This window comes from Bubalus bubalis, chromosome 7 (assembly GCF_019923935.1).
Source record: "Bubalus bubalis isolate 160015118507 breed Murrah chromosome 7, NDDB_SH_1, whole genome shotgun sequence".
Classification (NCBI taxonomy): Eukaryota; Metazoa; Chordata; class Mammalia; order Artiodactyla; family Bovidae; genus Bubalus; species Bubalus bubalis.
In genome coordinates, this window is record NC_059163.1 from 30,963,183 (window position 1) to 30,982,630 (window position 19,448).

Here is a 19,448-nt window from a genome sequence, read left to right on the forward strand (position 1 = left end):
AGCTTGCAGCCCCACTCCCACCGCCAGCCCCTCTCCTCCACACCCTGCTCTCCACTTAGCTACACGGGGATAGAATGAATACTGGTGCTTCCTGATTGCTTTCAAGAAGGCACCAGACCATGCACAGCACCCTCAGGAGCAGAGTAGCTCCAGTTGTTCATAAGTCTGTATCTGAGCTCAACACCAATGGTTCTTTCCATGCATACAGCTTAAAATTTACTACTTAACCTCATATTTAAACTCATCTCACTTTATCCTCACTAGCCTGATCTGTTTACAAGAGCCAGGGAACCCCGTAATCTCTCACTTTACAACAGCTTTCCCATGCACAGCAAATGTTTACACATATGCCCGCACACACCAAAGTGACGCACGGAGGGGAGTGGACAAGTACCAGGAAGTGAAGAGTTGTATTATCATTGTTATTACTTGTTGCTGCTGTAAATTTATATTTACACTGTGTGTAAGGGCCTTTCCTTGAGGGGTACAAGGAGTTCGTCTCAAGTCTCAGAGCTCAATGCAGGTTGCCCCTGCTTCTCAGCTGGTTAGATCACGTGAGAGGCAAAAAAAATTGGTATTTTCACAGGTCTTTTTCAGGAGCCACCAGTACTGACATTTACAAGTATACACTCACACACACACACACAGACACACACATCTCTCCGAATTCTATTTCCTATTCAAATCATCTCTAAGAAGAGAGGAATCATTAGCATCACCAATCATTTGCCAGTGTAATGTTTTCAGACTTTGGAAACCACACAGTGTTTTATTGGTGTCTTTGTTGTTTTGGAAAATCTGCTTTCCACGTTTTCAACACACACGTAAAGAACAGCATCAGTTCTCCAAAAGCACAGGCAACAGGGGTCAGCAATCCCAGCGCTGCAAAGAATACTGCCATCTATCGGCCACATGTGCTCACTACAGGGAAGTGGAGGGCAGGAGCGGAGGAAAAGTTGCAACCGTTTCCTTCCTAACTTCACCAGTCCCCACCAGTGCTGAGAAGGCCTTTGGCTTCCACAGGGAGGAAAGAGAAGGATGTGGGCGCTGGCTTAACCGTGGAGACTGCTGGAGCTCTGGAAATACCTACTGGGGAAAAGAAACTTCAGTGTGGCAAACCCAAAAGATGACTAATAGCAGAGGCGAGTCCCAGCAATTAGGAGGCAACAAAGCCAAACAGGTCCCCTCAGCAGAGTTCACGAGGGCCCTCAGTTCAGTTTAGTTGCTCAGTTGTGTCTGATTCTTTGCGGCCCCATGGACTGCAGCAGGCCAGGCTTCCCTGTCCATCACCATCTCCCGGAGCTTGTTCAAACTCATGTCCATCAAGTCGGGGATGCCTCATCAGGCTGTAAATGCATCAATACACAGGCCCCGGTCCAGGGAGAAAGGGATGACAGCCCCTCACAAAACCAGACTGCAGACTGGATGAAAGATGAAAACTGAATCCCAAACAGGATCACACCACACATAATTCTGGTTTATGAACTGCAGTATTTTTGAAATGACCAAATTTTAGATACGAAGGACAGGTTAGTGTGACAAGAGTACAGAGATGGCAGAGGTGGTGTTCGTTGTTATAAAAAGGTGACAGAAAACAGATTTGGAAATTTCAAATCCAACTCCTTGCTGACTTGGTCCTGTTGAGCATCTCACTTGTGGTGATGAATACATCAATCTACACAGGTAATAAAACTATACAGAATGGAAAACACATACACACACATACAAAGAAATGAGTACAAACTGAGGAAATCTGAATAACTGCATTATATGTGATCAGTAAGTCATGGTTGTGATATTATACCAAAATCCTGGTTGTGATATTATACTAAAGTTTTGCAAAAAGTTAACAGTGAGGTAATAGTAGCCATATAGAAGTGATCTCTTTGTATTAGTTCTAAAAATACATGTGAATCTATATTTATTTCAATAAGAGTTTCGATTAAAAAAGCTCATCTGCAAATCTGTTTTAAACTTTATTTCACATGATGGTCAGTTACAGAAGCTGGTCCATCCACACATATGCAGAATCAAGTAAAATGGTGCAAATCTCAGACATGCACTTTAGTAACTGTAACCTTGGGAGAGTTAGCTAACCACTCACTTCAATTGTCCTTAAAAATGACCCTAAACACTTGATAAGTGATTCAGGGGATTAAATATGTTCCCAGAGTGAATAAATTTAATTAATTTTATTTATTTTTTTTATTGTTAACTTCATTTTACTTTTTTTGTTTGTTTTGTCTCTGATAGTTCTTTCTTTTTTTAAAAAAAAAAAGTTTTATTTTATTTTTAAACTTTACATAATTGTATTAGTTTTGCCAAATATCAAAATGAATCCGCCACAGGTATACATGTGTTCCCCATCCTGAACCCTCCTCCCACCTCCCTCCCCATACCATCCCTCTGGGTCATCCCAGTGCACCAGCCGCAAGCATCCAGTATCGTGCATCGAACCTGGACTGGCAACTCATTTCATACATGATATTTTACATGTTTCAATGCCATTTTCCCCAATCTTCCCACCCTCTCCCTCTCCCACAGAGTCCATAAGACTGTTCTATACATCAGTGTCTCTTTTGCTGTCTCGTACACAGGGTTATTGTTACCATCTTTCTAAATTCCATATATATGCGTTAGTATACTGTATTGGTGTTTTTCTTTCTGGCTTACTTCACTCTGTATAATAGGCTCCAGTTTCATCCACCTCATTAGAACTGATTCAAATGTATTCTTTTTAATGGCTGAGTAATACTCCATTGTGTATATGTACCATAGCTTTCTTATCCATTCATGTGCTGATGGACATCTAGGTTGCTTCCATGTCCTGGCTATTATAAACAGTGCTGCGATGAACATTGGGGTACACGTGTCTCTTTCCCTTCTGGTTTCCTCAGTGTGTATGCCCAGCAGTGAATTTTAGTTGAATCTAAATCTAAGGCTTCAAGGACCCAGAAAGTACAGTAACTAACCGGCCTACAATCCCAAAGGCTGTAATTCTGTCCCCATGAGCAAATGCATGGGAGTATCAACTGGGGAGACCAGCAATGAACTGCCCCTCAAGGCTGGGTATCAAACTCCTCTCTCCCATCTTCTGCATGTTGGGGACAGTCTCCTACACTGTCTTCAGATGGCTGACTGAGTTCTGAAAGGCTGGAACAGGCTCAGCAATAAAGGACAAGAAAAGAACTGGTAGTGTGGGACTTCCCTGGGGGTCCAATGGCTAAAACTCCACTCTCCCAATGCATGGGGAGGGGGGCAGTGCCCGGTGTTCGGTGCCTGGTCAAGGAACTAGATGCCACATGCCACAACTAAAGACCTCACATGCAGCAATAAAGATCAAAGATCCTGCACATCACAATTAAGATTCGGTACAGCAAAATAAATACATAAATTTTTTTTAAAAGAACTGGTAGCAGGATAGAGACAGGGACTCTGGGTTGAGGAAGGGCGTGGAAGCTCAGGACTGGTGACAGATGAAAGCAGAATGTGCTGGAGAGGGTATTTTGTGCTGAAAAGGGAACAGCTCGTCTGACCCCCTGGGACACCCGCCTGAATTACCCTTGAAAAGTGAAGTGAAATGTTAGTCATGTCTGACATCTTTGAGACCTCATGGACTGTAGCCCACCAGGCTCCTCTGCCTATGGGATTCTCCAGGCAAGAATACTGGAGTGGATCCCCTGCTCTCCTCCAGGGGATCTTCCCAACCCAGGGATTGAACCTGGGTCTCCTGCATTGCAGGCAGATTCTTTACCATCTGAGCCACTAGGGAAGCCTGAATTACCCTTACATCATTTAATTTATTTTAATGGGTAGATCTACTTGTTTTCCCGACTACCATATGCTACAGCTTCTGATCAGAGTTCCTATGTCAAAAATTCAGCACTTTGCCCAGTGAAAGTTTTCCTGGAGTTTTGACTGTTAGGGACAGGAAACGGAGGCTCCCTTCTCAACTCATAACTTGCAACTGTCCTCCCTCAAAGGCTCTGGAGTGAAAACAGAAAGATCCTAAGAGAAGGGGGAGGCAAGAATGGAAAGACTGGGACTTCTCTTCAGGAGTCAGGAGGATGGCTCTGAGCACGTCCATCCCGTCCCCCCAAATCCACTGCCAGGTCTCCAGCCAAGAGCCAGACTGAACCAGTTGTCGTGTAAAGAAGGCGGAGTAAAGGGAAGAAGGGAAGCAACTCTTCTTTTCGACAGGGAAGATAGCCCTATTGAAAGGGCTTCGATAGCTGGAAACCCACCCTGCAACACGCCAACTTCAGGCTTAGAAGTGAGTGTATCATGACTGGATTGCTACCTGCCCTCCCATGGTTTCTAACTGGTCTTCCTGGCTCTGAACTCACTCCCCACTTATCCATCTATCTAGAGAACACAGTCTGGTATCATTCTCCTTTTAAAGATCATTCATTACATTGAAGATGAAGTCCAAACTGCTCAACATGGAGCTGAAGGCTTATCATGAGCTTTCTACACAGAGTTCCTGCCACTCTCCATACCATTCCATTCCCGGATCAGGCTACCATGCCTTTGTGGACATGCTGTTTCCTCTAAATAACACGTTGCCCTGGTTAACCCATTCTTCTAGACCCTACTCTCTAGAATACTCTCTACATTCTTAGACACACCCTTCCCCCAAAAGAGCCACACTCCTTTCCCCATTCTTCACTGGCTCATTAAATGTGTCTGCTTCTCATGTAGCATGTACAACAGAGAACATCACCATCACTGAACCTCACACAACTGTCCTCGGACACATCATGGCAGACTTCTGCACCACCGTATAAGCTCTTCAAGAGCAAATACCATCCTTCTGAAGTCTTTCTAATTCCAGATTCAAGCACAGTCACTACACATAGTATAGTGAAAGTGAAGTCGTTCAGTCGTGTCCAAGTCTTTGCAACCCCCGTGGACAGTAGCCTACTAGGCTCCTTGAGTTCAGTTCCGTTCAGTCGCTCAGTCGTGTCCAACTCTTTGTGACCGCATGAATCGCAGCACGCCAGGCCTCCCTGTCCATCATCAACTCCTGGAGTTCACCCAAACTCATGTGCATCGAGTCGGTGATGCCATCCAGCCATCTCATCCTCTGTCGTCCCCTTCTCCTCCTACCCCCAATCCCTCCCAGCATCAGGGTCTTTTCCAATGAGACAACTCTTTGCATGAGGTGGCCAAAGTATTGGAGTTTCAGCCTCAGCATCAGTCCTTCCAATGAACACACAGGACTGGTCTCCTTTAGGGTGGACTGGCTGGATCTCCTTGCAGTCCAAGGGATTCTCAAGCGTCTTCTCCAAAACCAGAGTTCAAAAGCATCAATTCTTCAGTGCTCAGCCTTCTTCACAGTCCAACTCTCACATCCATACATGACCACTGGAAAAACCATAGCCTAGGCTCCTTAGTCCATGGAAATTTTCCAGGCAAGAGTACTGGAGTGGGTTGCAATTTCCTCTTTAAATGTTGAAGAATGAATGAATGGATCGATCAATCAATTAATCCGGGATGCTATATGTACGACTTTGCCTTATAAAGGCCAACCACATCTGCTACCACCCATAGTCAGGACAGCTAGCCAGCACATGATGCCATTTAAATTGGATTACAACATTACTTATGTTCCACTTGCACTACTCTATGAAAATAAAATATGTACTTTGGGAAAAAAAAAACAAGTGAGGAAGGAGTACACTGAGAGCACACACATGTTTGGAACTAACCTATCTCTAAATGCAAAGACCTTGAGTGTAGTTTTCAAACATGAACCCCATTTACAAGCTAACTTTTAATCACTTGTCAAAACAGCGATTTGCTCCAAAGAGTGAGGAAGAGGCTACACTATATCCCCTGAATGATGTTATGTCTGTGGGTGAATTATGAGATTTTTTTTTAAATAATCCTAATTGTTTAACTTTCTCCTTATTACCTAACTTGAGAACTTAACCCTTTCTATAGACTATAATTATAATTGCATATAAATATGTAAAATTAAAATCAAGAGAATTTCCCTTTGTCTACTTTTGAAAAAAAGTTTAAAAATAAATAATTTTTTTTAATTTATTAAAGTTAAGCAGTATCTAGATCTGTCACACAATAGGTTCAAAGCAAATATCTGCTTAATAATTATACAAATGAACAAACTTAAATCACAGCTTAAACTGCTTTAAAAATCCAGAAGAAGTATGAGAAGCCATCAGTTTAGTTCAGTTTAGTCACTCAGTTGTGTTCAATTATTTGCGACCTCATGGACTGCAGCACGCCAGGCTTCCTTGTCCATCACCAACTCCTGAAGCTTGCTTAAACTCATATCCATCTTCTTGGTGATGCCGTCCAACCATCTCATCCTCTGTCATCCCCTTCTCCTCCTGCCTTCAATCTTTCCCAACATCAGGGTCTTTTCCAATGAGTCAAGTTCTTTGCATCAGGTGGCCAAAGTACTGGAGTTTCAGCTTTAGCATCAGGTAGCTGAAGTATTGGAGCTTCAGCTTCAGTCCTTCCAATGAATATTCAGGACTGATCTCCTTTAGGAGACAGGCTGGATTTGCTTGCAGTCCAAGGGACTCTCAAGAGTCTTCTCCAACACCACAGTTCAAAAGCATCAATTCTTCAACGCTCAGCTTTCTTTATGGTCTAACTCTCACACCCATACATGACTACTGGAATAATCATAGCTTTGACTAGATGGACCTTTGTCAGCAAAGTAATGTCTCTGCTTTATAACATGCTGTCTAGGTTTGTCATAGGTTTTCTTCCAAGGAGCAAGCGTCTTTTAATTTCATGGCTGCAGTCACCATCTGCACTGATTTTGGAGCCCAAGAAAATAAAGAGAAGGCTCAATTTTGTTCCTCAGCCTGCAACTGAACAAATAAAACTCTGTAATGTGTTTAGGTAAACCAATAAAGACGCTGGATAGCAAATACCTGCAAAAGGAAATTAGGGTTTGAAATGTCAACATAAACTTTGAGCTCTGGAAATTGCAGCCTAACTTTAAAATTATACATAGTCAATGTTAATTATCTATAGTAATTAGCACAGGGACAGCCCAGATAACCAGAGTTAATTTCGTACTTCTCCTCTTGAGTCTGTGATTTGGCAGACATTCACTGCGGCTTTTACAGTGACCTCAGGTCAGATCCAGGTTGGCGGGTGGACAGGAACTCCAGAGTAGGCGTCTGTTCCGGGACACAGCGCTGGGAGTCAGCTGGAGGGCAGCTGAGCAGGTACAGCCCGTGACCTCCCACCTCTGACACCAAGAGCTGACCCTGAAGAAAACAGCCTTCCCTTCCCACCTCTACCTGAAGTGGCAGTCACCCCATTCACATCTTCCATCTTGGCCACCACAACAGGTAGCAAGGATGAGGCTCCTGGCATTCTACTGAGTTCTTGTTACATGCCAGGCACTGTGTTAAGCATCATGCATGTAGTATTTCATTTGTGATGCTGTAAAATTGTGCCCAGCTGGCTTAATAACAGGACGGGGCTGAAGGTTCTAGTTATAAGATTTCAATACCTATAACAATGTGGGGACTGAGGATAGGGACTCTGATTATCAATTAATTCTTCAAAAGTCCCATGTTTAAAACATCTACTACATACCAAGTGTTGGGCTCATCACTTTACAATGCTTGTCTGATTCAATCCCCACGACAACCCCATAAGGTAAATACTTTCAACATACTCATGTAGAATTGTAATTTTAAGTTGATAATTTACTCAAAATCACACAGTAAGCTAAGACCCAGGCAGGAAGTTTATCTTAAGCACTCTCCTATACCCTTTCATAACTAATCTAACGGATGTCCATCAACGATCACCTTCAAGAATCTTTTTTTATCTTATTTAACTTCAATATGCCTTCTCATAACTTCAGATTCTATCACTTACACTCACCTCTTACCCTATCTGGGTGTACCTACTGGCCAAAAGTTGAAGGACCCTATGACAGGCTTCCCAAAGAAATATCTTTATTTAATAAACACTGAGGTTAAGCTTACTATGTGCCAGTCACTGTTGTAACTGCTACAAATATTATTAGCTCATTTAATTTTTACAACATTCTAGTGAAGTATGCATCATTTTTATCATCATGAACTCTGAGGCACAGAGAGATTAAGTAACTTACCAAAGTCACACAGCTAATAATTGTCAAAGTCAGGATTCAAACCCAGGTTGTCTAGATCTTCAAGTCTGTGCTCTTAGCCACTACATGTCATGCTGCCTCCCTTCACCTAATTTGACTGATCTGTTCCAAACTCGCCAGGAATCCAGGCTCACAAAGATTAAACAGATCTTTGGAGAAACAGCAGACTCACCAGAATACCTCCAGAGTATGCAGACCCAAGACATTCATAAAACTCCTCCTCTCAATCCTATTCTGCAAATGTTCAAACTCACAAATAACATGGTAACATATAATTTCTGATATAATATGTGGTCAAGTGTAACTGTACAAGTTTCTGAATTCAAGGAAAAGAGGGATATCAGGATGACCTGCAGTTCAGGGGGTGTGCCATCTGCCAGGCTCAGTCTGGGTTCACCAGTAGCACAGGGCTCACCATGAGCATCTCTACAGAGCACAAATGACTACATGGTATGACCCTTCAGGGCTACCAGCAAATAGCCAAAAGGGTCTACTGTATCAAAAGTCAGAAGAATGCATCACTTCCCGTGTGGGCTATACTACTAAGCAGAAAAACTACTTTATCTCATAAACATGAAGTTTAAACATATAAGCACTGCTCACTGTTACACGAACAATGAAAGTACTTCTCTAATCCACATTCCCTTACCAAAATGTCTCTTACCACAATACAGTAAGTCCCCTGCATACAAACCTTCAAGTTGCAAACTTTCAAAGACGTGAATATGCATTAGCATGTCCAATCACATGTGAATATGCGTTAGCATGTCCAATCACATGTGAATATGCATTTGAGTGTTCAATGACATTAAGTTAATTCACGTGTCTGGTGTACACTGAAACATGTGTGCATCTCTGCAAGTAGCTCTGCTCTTATGTAGTTTACTGTACAGATCTGTATAGAGTACAATAGTACAGTATCTTTATAGATAGAGTTGAATCAAGCAAGGAACCAGAACCTGTGCGTCAATGCCAAGCATGAGTGAAACTGCAGCTTGCCCTCCACCTCCTATTGCTGACAATCCTTCAGCTCCACCACCTCCCACCAGTTTATTGCTGTATGCCAGCTGTTGTACTGTATTACTGCACTTTTCAAAGTATTGGACTGTAAGATTAAAAATGTTTTATTTTTTGTGTTTGGTTTTTATGTAGTATTTGTATTTAAAAGTGTTATAAACCTATTACTGTACAGTACTATGCAGCCAATTGTGCTAGTTGGGTACTTAGGCTAACTTTGTTGGTCCGAAGAACAAACTGGAATTACAAACATGCTCTCAGAACAGAACTCATTCCTATGAAGTAGACTTACTGTACTTTTCAAAGTTTATCCTTCAGTTTCCTCAAGGAATCTCTCAGTGTATACTTGTGATCAAATTTTCCAAAGTTTAACTCGTCTACTCATTCATTGAACCAATTAATTGAGTATCTCCTATGAACAGCCCTTATTCTAGGCACTAAGGATAAATCCATAGTGGAAAAATAGGCAAGAAGTAAAATTTAAAAGTAAACTGCATAATACATTAGAAGGTGATCCTGCTATGGAAAAAAATGTAAGCAAGGAAGAGATTTAGGGGGAGCTAGAGGGATGGGATACAATGGGAATCAGTTTTAAATAGGCAGTTAGGAGAGATCTCACTCAGTGACACTGAGCAGAGACCTGAAGGAGATGAGGAAGTAATTATTCAAGGGAAAAACAAATACAAAGGCCCTGAGGCAGGAGAGTGGCAGATTCTTGGGACATCAAGCAGGTCAGTGGCTACAGCAGAGCAGGCTGGGAATCAAGTCCAGAGAGATAGAGCTAACACAGGAGCAGCCGCCGTGGCCTGGGAGGCTACTCAGAGGGCTTAGCCATTTACTCTGAGCAACTAGAAACCACTGGGGGATTCTGAGCAGCTGTGATATTTCCTCAAGCTTACAGTCTTCTTTACTTTTTAAATCTCTGTCATTAAATAAACATTTTCATGAAGGCCCTTCCTGGAACCTGATTCTACCCAGAAGGTCTTCCAGGAGCCACAGCATGCGAGTTACCAGCAGGTCTGCCAGGGCAGCTTCCTACAGCAGCCAGGCCCCTTCTCAGGTGCAGACCCACCTGAGAAGACTGGATCCCCAGCGGTCAGAGCCTGTGCACTGACTTCCGCCTCGGGTCAGTCCTCTGAATTCCGGCTGATCTGCATTAACTTTATATTCATATAATCTTTATTAACTTCTGCAAACTAGCCTCAAAGTTCATGACTTCTGCAGTTGCCACCTGAATCCTCACCTACCTAAATGTGCCCCAGGGATGGCAACTCAGTGTTAGAAGATGCCAAAGCAGATGACTAATACCTACGTGTCAAGAGAACAGCATGGAATTGATTTGTTGGTGGCTTTTTAACACCCGTGACTCAAATCTATATTTTACATAATAAAGACATATATTTAAAGTTGTCTTTAACAGTAAATTTTCTGGATTAATTTTGTGAGAATAGGAAAGACAGAGAACGATTGCAAATTCCTTAGTTAATATCTACTGTATTTTAAGGTAAATGCCCTCAGTTTGTCATCCTTTGCCTAGGGGCGGAAGAAATGCTTATTTGGCTCTAGTGGATTCTTAGCAAGGGGTAGGCCATCCCAAAGAAGCATAGTACTCTCAAATTAAAAACACCCTCTTTTACTCTGGTAGATTGAAAAGCAATCTACCATATGTAACTCTCAAATGCAATATGCAATTTGAGATCCTGATTCAATCAAATCATTTTTTAAAAAATTAGGGGACAACTAAGGAAGATTGAATATTAATTAGGTATTAGATGATACTAAGGAATTACTATTAATTTCCATTAGGTATAATAATGGGATTGGGGTTATATTTTTAATGTCTTTATTTAATAGCTGTTAGAAGCAATCTAAATGTCCATCAACAGAGGAATGGATAAAGAAGTTGTGGGGTGTATATATATATATATGTATATACATATGTAATGGAATAATACATGATATATATATAATGGAATATTACTCAGCCATAACAAAGAATGAAATAATGCCATTTGCAGCAACATGGATGAACCTAGAGATCATCATAGTCTTAGGCAGTTAGAGTAGAAAAAAGGAGTCCAGAATGGCAGTAGCTAGAAGACAAGCAAAGGAAAAGCCCACGAAAATAGAACAAAGGAAGGTCCGAAGACTGGAGTGAGGAACTCAGGTGAAATAAACAGCACTCCTGGCTAGCCCAATTTACACAGGGCAGGCCCAGGGGGAGGGGAAAAAAAAACATATGAAAAGAGGAGCCAAAATTGGGCAGGGGAACTCTCTTCTCTTCGCATCTTCTGGGTCAGCAGCCCCTCATGCCTCGAGGATGTATTTTCCTTTACTTTCTAAATAAAACTGAGCTGTAACACAGAGCTGTAACACTGGTCCATCCAAGAGCTGTAACAACTGTCCATCTGAGGGCTGTAACACTGGTCCATCCCTTCAAATTTTTGTTGCGACGAGACAGAATGGATGAAATTACACACTCCCCCGACAATACTAAGTGAAGTCAAACAGAGAAAGACAAATATAGTATGATATCGCTTATATGTGGAATCTTAGAAATAGAGTACAAATGAACTTATCTACAAAACAGAATTAGAGTTACAAATGTAGAAAATAAACCTATAGTTACCAGGGAGTAAGGAAGGATATGGATAAATTGGGAGATTGGGACTGACACATACTACTATATGTAAAATAGATAACTAATAAGAGCCTACTGAATGGCACAGAGAATTCTACTCAATATTCTGTAATAACGTATATGGGAAAAGAGTAGATATATGTGTGTGTATACACACACACACACACACATATATATATAACTGATTCACTTTGCTGTACACCTGAAAGTAACAGGTCAGGAAGCAACAGTTAGAACTGGACATGGAACAATTGACTGGTTCCAAATAGGAAAAGGAGTACATCAAGGCTGTATATTGTCACCCTGCTTATTTAACTTATATGCAGAGTACATCATGAGAAACGCTGGACTGGAGGAAGCACAAGCTGGAATCAACATTGCCGGGAGAAATCTCAATAACCTCAGATATGCAGATGACACCACCCTTTTGGCAGAAAGTGAAGAACTAAAGAGCCTCTTGATGAAAGTGAAAGATGAGAGTGAAAAAGTTGGCTTAAAGCTCAACATTCAGAAAACGAAGATCATGGCATCTGGTCCCATCATTTCATGGCAAATAGATGGGGAAACAGTGCAAACAGTGGCTGACTTTATTTTGGGGGCTCCAAAATCACTGCAGATGGTGACTGCAGCCATGAAATTAAAAGATGCATACTCCTTGGAAGGAAAGTTATGACCAACCTAGACAGCATATTAAAAAGCAGAGACATTACTTTGCCAGCAAAGGCCCGTCTAGTCAAGGCTATGGTTTTTCCAGTAGTCATGTATGGATGTGAGAGTTGGACTATAAACAAAGATGAGCACCAAAGAATTGATGCTTTTGAGCTGTGGTGTTGGAGAAGACTCTTGAGAGTCCCTTGGACTACAAGGAGGTCCAACCGGTCCATCCTAAAAGAGATCAGTCCTGAGTGTTCATTGGAAGGGCTGATGCTGAAGCTGAAACTCCAATACTTTGGCCACCTGATGCAAAGAGCTGACTCATTTGAAAAGACCCTGATGCTGAGAAAGATTGAGGGCAGGTGGAGAAGGGGACAACAGAGGATGAGATGGTTGGATGGCATCACTGACTCAATGGACATGAGTCTGGGTAAACTCCAGGCGTTGGTGATAGACAGGGAGGCCTGGTGTGCTGTGGTCTATGGGGTCTCAGAGAGTCAGACATGACTGAGCGACTGAACTGAACTGAACTGAAAGTAACATAACATTGTAAATTAACTATATTCTGGCAAAAATTTTTCAAAAAGGAATATACTTCAGCAAAAAAAAAAGGCGGGGAAGGGTTATGAGACAAGATTGGAAACATACTGGGAATTGCTAAAGCTAAATAATGATAGATTTGAGTTCATTGTACAGTTCTCTCCCTTTTTTTCATGTTTGATATTTTCCCAAAAAAAAGCTTTTTTAAAAAAATTCCTAACTATCCTATTTAAGTCTCCTTTCTTCTACGTCCAGTGCCTTCCAGAAAACATGTATTAATAGAAAAGTTGTAACAAATATACTCACAAGTTATAGAGACAGTTCCTTTCCCAAAGATTATTATAAACTCAAATGACCACATTCTTGTCCCTCATTTTAGACATAATAAATTAAAATGTATAGGAAGATTTCAACGTGTGTTTTCTTTTCCTTCACACCTTAATCCACAGGCTCTCACCCAAGGAGTACTGGAGTGACTTTATCATGCCCAATAATTTCATCTTAGTCAAAACAAAACAAAGTTTATGGTATGTTTATGTTTCTCAATACAAGCATCAGCATTTTGAAAATATTCCCCTCATTTGTGTTAAAGTTGCATGTTAAAAATGCAACAGGAACTTCCCGGGTGGCACAGTAGTAAAGAAAAATCCGTTTGCCAAGCAGGAGACACAAGAGACACAGTTTTGATCCCTGGGCCGGGAAGATCCTGTGGAGTAGGAAATGGCAACCCACTCCAGTATTCTTGCCTGAAAAATTCCACAGATAGAGGAGCCCGGCAGGCTACAGTCCATGGGGTTGCAAAGAGTCAGACACGACTGAGCACACACACAAAATGCAACAAAACATCCATATTTTGTAGCCACAAACACTGAGATGCAAAGAAAACTGTGACATTGACAAAACAGAACCACAGGCTGTTCAAGATGCCTCTGCAAATTCCCTCCAGCTCCTCACTGAGTGCAAAGAACACAAGCGCATCGTGAAACGGCATTACCAGCTGGGGTGGGGGGTGCTGTTTGTATATTAAAACATAGTTTGCATCAAAGCTGAAGGTATGAAAGTCAGGGCTGCCTGTATGTACAAATGAATGATGTTCATGGACAGGACAATGAGCGTTCTTTGGGATCCTGGAAGAACAGAAAGTATCCAAAACCACCACAGTCCCTTCTATTGCTAGGCGAGGTGCAGGGAGAAAGCGGAAGAAGGATGTCCTGGTGACACAATATTCCTTTCTTGCCAAATACAGGGCACCTATTTTTTTCCCAAAGAAATAATATTACATTTGTTGGTTAGGTTCCAAAGACAACTCACAAAAAGCTATTTACTGCAAATGTGGCCAAATTATAGTAATAATAATAAAAGCTAATACAATAAGTGCATTGTATGAATAATTTAAAACCTAATACTAGTCCATGAAATAAGTGCTATTAATATCCCCATTTTACAGATGATGAAAGTGAGACATGAAGATGTAAGCAGTTGTCAAGATTACATAATAATAGAATCCACATAGATTATCAGCTAATAGTATTGAAATAATTAATAACTGTATAGTACTAAAGTCAGAGAAGGCAATGGCACCCCACTCCAGTACTCTTGCCTGGAAAATCCCATGGATGGAGGAGTCTCATGGGCTGCGGTCCATGGGGTCACTAAGAGTTGGACACGACGGAGTGACTTCACTTTCACTTTTCACTTTTATCCACTGGAGAAGGAAATGGCAACCCACTCCAGTGTTCTTGCCTGGAGAATCCCAGGGACCGGGGAGCCTGGCAGGCTGCCCTCTATGGGGGTCACACAGAGTCGGACACGACTGAAGCAACTTAGCAGTAGCAGCAGCAGTACTAAAGTAGTGTTTTAGGTACAGAATGGGTAAAATAGGCTTCAGTGGTGTTGAATGGAACCCCAAGCATAATTCTGGTATTATTTTCTATCAAAAAAATACATTTTGAGTTTCAAATAACCATATTCAATGATGGCATTCCAAAAATGAGTAGGAAGCTGTATGCATTTGGTTAGAAAGGGCATCAAACAAATAACTGAAACTAGAGGATAAATATCAGTGTTATCTTTAATAGATAATCACAAATAAATGAACTACAATCAGTTGAGACATACCTACTCCAAGAAGAAATTATATACACATATTGTCTAAGGCAACTTTCTAAATTTGCTTTTCTCCTTATCTCAAAAATCAATTATCTGGATAAACACATGATAGCTAAAGACCAAAGTAAAACACCAGTCAGTTCTTAAAGATCTATTCAGTGTCATAACATTTCCTCTCTGGAGATCTGGGACTTGCTTGTGAACTTTTATCAACTTGAATCAATTTCACAAACCACTAGTTTAAAAGAAAGAATTATTTCTTCATTTAAATAGCAGAAGATAATTCCCTTCACCAAGAAGAGTCTTAGAAGTTATGATGACTTTCTCTCCAATCTCCATTTGGAGATTTTACAGTCCTCCTGTAGCTTTTACAGTCCTTTTACAGTCCTCCCAGCTTACTAGTTGCAGCCAAGCTGAAAAGAAAGAGTCAAAAATAGTGCAAGTCAGACTGTCACTACTACATTCCAGCCTTGATGGAGACCTTTGAGTCTGTTTTGTAAGTCTGCCTACCCGTGCTTACAGTTCTGTAAAACTAAGAGTCAACAGTAGGAAAGGCGAGTTAAGAGCAAGTGATGGTTCTCATACCCAGTGGAAACCATGCCTAGCTGATCACTGCCTGTTTCTGCGACCTTCATCAGATCAGATCAGATCAGTCGCTCAGTAGTGTCCGACTCTTCACGACCCTATGAATTGCAGCACGCCAGGCCTCCCTGTCCATCACCAACTCCCGGAGTTCACCCAGACTCACGTCCATCGAGTCAGCGATGCCATCCAGCCATCTCATCCTCTCTCGTCCCCTTCTCCTCCTGCCCCCAATCCCTCCCAGCATCAGTCTTTTCCAATGAGTCAACTCTTTGCATGAGGTGGCCAAAGTACTGGAGTTTCAGCTTTAGCATCATTCCTTCCAAAGAAATCCCAGGGCTGATCTCCTTCAGAATGGACTGGGTGGATCTCCTTGCAGTCCAAGGGACTCTCAAGAGTCTTCTCCAACACCACAGTTCAAAAGCATCAATTCTTTGGTGCTCAGCCTTCTTCACAGTCCAACTCTCACATCCATACATGACCACAGGAAGAACCATAGCCTTGACTAGACGAACCTTTGTTGGCAAAGTAATGCCTCTGCTTTTGAATATGCTATCAAGGTTGGTCATAACTTTCCTTCCAAGGAGTAAGCGTCTTAATTTCATGGCTGCAATCACCATCTGCAGTGATTTTGGAGCCCCAAAAAATAAAGTCTGACACTGTTTCCACTGTTTCCCCATCTATTTCCCATGAACTGATGGGACCAGATGCCATGATCTTAGTTTTTCTTAAAAAATGAAGTGACCTTCATCGAGACCTTCATTTTTGTTTACAATGGGCTTTGAAAGGCAAGCATATAATAAGCACCCATAGATTAAAAACTACCTGCTAACCTATACAGATGCCATTTTCTTAATAGCCAAATCATTTATCACTTCATCACACTATTGATTTGCACTGTTTTGTCGTTGGCACTGATGGCCCATACACTAGCAGAAACATTCACTCTCAGTCAGGATTAGCCTACTTAAGGGAAGAAACTTGGACGTCTGGGCAAACTTAAAAGTGGTATTGTTTGTCCAGTTCTGGTTCCCCTGACCTTATTCCACACACACAATTTCTCTAAAAAAAAAAAAAAAAAAAATAGCCCAATTTAAAAATGAGGGATTTCCCTGGTGGTCCAGTGATTAAGAATCTGTCGGCCAATGCAAGAGTTACGGGTTCAATCCCTGGTTGGAGAACTAACTAAGATTACACATGCTGTGGGGCAACTAAGCTCACACATATGCACCAAAACGAAGACCCCGTACAGTCAAAAAAAATTTTTTTTAATGAGTGAAAGACCTAAACATTTTTCTAAAGAATAAATAAAAATGGCCAACAGGTACATTAGGAGATGCTCAAGATCACTAATTATTAGAGAAACACAAATCAAAAGCACAATGAGGTATCACTTCACACCTGCCAGAATGGCTGTCATCAAAAAGTTTACAAACAACAAAGACTGGCAAGGATAGGAAAAAAGGAAACAGTACATTCACTGTTGGTGGGAATGTAAAACGATGCGGCCACTATGGAAGTTCCTCAAAAAGCTAAAAACAGAACTACTGAACATATGATCCAATAATCCCACTCCTGAGTATAATCTACAGAAAATGAAAACACTAAACTGAAAAGATTCATGCACACCAGTGCTCATAGCAGCATTATTTACAACAGCCAAGAACACAGCCTCAGGGTTCATTAACAGATGAATGTTAATAAAAAAGACATATGCACAATGGAATATTATTCAGCCATAAAAAGGATGGAATGAAATTCTGACATTTGCAACAGTATGGATGGTTCTGGAGGCTATAAATCTTAGTGAATAAGCCAGATAAAGATAAATACTATACATTATCACTTACATGTGGAATCTAAAGAATCAAACAAACGAATGACTATAACAAAACAGAAGCAGACTCACAGATACAGAGAACCAACTAGTGGTTACCAATGGGTAAAAGGAAGGAGAAGGGGTAAAATATGGGTAGGGGATGTATGTGTAAAATAAATAATCTATAGGGACATATTGTACAGCCTAGGAAATAAAAGCCAATATTTTATAGCAACTTTATATGGAATATAATCTATAAAAATATTGAATCATTATGTTACATACTTAAAACTAGTATTGTAAATCAACTATATTTCAATAAAGAAAATAATATTTTACGAATTAAAGTAATTCAAGTTATTAATTCTTTAAGTCTCAATTTTCTCATCTGAAAAATGGGTTTAGGAATAATACCTACATTGTTCAATTGCAGGAAACTTACAAGATAATATAGACAAAAGCACCCTGGGAACTTCCCTGGCAGTCCAGTGGCTAAGACTCACTGCTCCCATTGCAGGGGCCCAGGTTTGATCCCTGGTCAGGGAACTAGATCCCACATGCCACAACTAATTTTGCATGCTGTAACTAAAGATCCCACATGCTGCAACAAAAATCCCAGGTGTCACAGCTAAGACCTGGCACAGACTAAATAAGTAAATAACATTTTTAAAAAATCAAACAGTACAAAGGACAAACAATTTGTTTTTAAAAAGCACACTGCATGATAGGTGCTGGTCATAGATCTGCAGTCTACCCAGGCAGCTTGTTTTATTACACAGGAAGGTCCTTAACTTTCCCCGGAAAGGCACAAGTTCATGAAGGTTACATTTGCTAACAACTAGCAGAGAGGGAATTCAAACCCAGCTCTGCCTGATTCCAATGCCCTCATGCCACACCTCCATCCCTGCATGGAACAGGAGGAATAAATAACCAGGCAGTTGTTCCAAAATCTCTCCAAACTTACGAGTCCCAGCTTGGAGAGCCAGAAACAAGAGAGTTTCCCTCTTCTAAACCTTAAGTGACCCGCAGGGGCAGCAAGGAAAGAGGTCATCAGCCTGCCCCTCTTCACATGCCAGAGGTCACAACTGGTTGATAACACTCAGACGACTCACTGGAAAAGTGCCTGAGGACTGGAAATAAGCCAACGGAATATTTTTGAAAGGTGGTCACCCTGTGAAACACAGACTGGCTTGTGTAATTTTTCAGGCTTGGAAAATATTGAAAATGATCCCAAATGCCAATTTTTAAACATCAGAGTAAAGGAAAAATTAAAAATAGAAGTGACAAGGGGATGTAGGTAAGAAAAGAAAGAAAAAAATGTGTTGCCGGGTCTTTACCAATATATAGCTTTGGTAGGAACTAATTTTCTAAGATTAATGATTTCCTAAAATAGAAATGACAGACTTGGTAGATGAGTAATAATAATTTTTCTTGTGTTACTAAAACTACTGACTCTCTATAATGCTAAGGAACTACCAATAATGATAATTACACGTACACTTAGTTCTCATCCATATAGCTGGATCAGTTGTGGTCTTCATAACAAGGCCCAAGTGCTAGAGTTACTCTAAGCTCCATTTTTCTTAGGAAGAAATCTAGTCTCAGAGCCATAAAGGGAAAGGCCCAAGAATGCAGACATTAAGAGAGGAAGAATGGAAACTGACACTCAGATCTGACTCGAAAACCAAGCCTGTCCCTTGTTAGTTTTCAAAGAGCCCAGCATAGGGTCCACTTCCTGTGTCCTCCCACCCTTTGTTGTTGTTACCATTCAGTCGCTAAGTCATGTCTGACTCTTTGCGACCCCATGGACTGCAGCACACCAGGGTCCCTGTCCTTCACTATCTCCCAGAGTTTGTTAGATTCAAATCCAATGAGTCAGTGATGCTATCTAACCATCTCACTCTGCCGCCCCATTCTCCATTTGCTTTCAATCTTTCCCAGAATTAGGGTCTTTT

The 19,448-nt window shown here is 41.2% G+C and overlaps 1 protein-coding gene across 2 annotated transcripts in view; it reads right to left on the bottom strand.

Moving 5' to 3' along the window:
* The window catches only part of SLC4A4 (solute carrier family 4 member 4), a 363,718-nt gene that overhangs the window by 313,814 nt on the left and 30,456 nt on the right, over positions 1 to 19,448 (bottom strand). The gene's annotated exons all lie outside the window — the stretch shown is intronic.